Source organism: Schistocerca piceifrons, chromosome 4 (genome assembly GCF_021461385.2).
Source record: "Schistocerca piceifrons isolate TAMUIC-IGC-003096 chromosome 4, iqSchPice1.1, whole genome shotgun sequence".
In the NCBI taxonomy this organism is placed as follows: domain Eukaryota; kingdom Metazoa; phylum Arthropoda; class Insecta; order Orthoptera; family Acrididae; genus Schistocerca; species Schistocerca piceifrons.
The window spans coordinates 824,847,479-824,848,232 of record NC_060141.1 but is presented as its reverse complement, the minus strand read 5'-3'; positions in this window follow the sequence as shown (position 1 = coordinate 824,848,232).

Sequence of the window (754 nt, the reverse complement as noted above, 5' to 3'; positions counted from 1 at the left end):
AACTGAAATTTTTTTCTGGAAATTGCTGTAGGCACCTTATGAACGATATTCGAATCATAACTATTACTGAAAGATTGTTCAACATTTTTATGGCTCTTTGATGTCAGAAAGAGCTGCAGAACGATTCACAGATTCCAATTGTGTATGCCGGTACCTATGACAAATATCCACTACATTTTAATATATCGTTCAGCAAATGAAATCAGGAAAAGTGATTCATATAAATTCTTAGCTTTTTACATTCATGGATGTAGAAATAAAATAACAAAACAGTTTATTACGTTGACAGAAGTATTATACTAACTAAAAGGAAAAGCTAACTAAAAGGAGAGCTATTAATTTATGACTGCTTTACAATGAGAACATAGTTTGCCTAGAAAAAATTGAAATAATGTTAAAAGTAATATTTCCGTTAACAGAACAGTGCTTTGCTCTTAAGCTAATGTGTCAAACAGACAACTTTATTTCCTTTTATCACGTTACAGTATAGCGTAATTGTAATTTTTACTTAGCGTCTTGATGTGATTAATGTGATAAAGTGCGTAAGAAACAGAAACACGCAGTATGAATGCGGCGTAGTGCACGGGGACAACTTTGACTGTGACACACAGTGGCATACTGCGAGTACGTTAATTATATTTACTCCACATGATAGTAAGACACGGCTGTTCTCCCAACCTTGACAACAATTTCGGTATGATCGCTGCATTTCGTGTGTAGTAACATATCATGACCTGAAGTCCATTGAACGTAA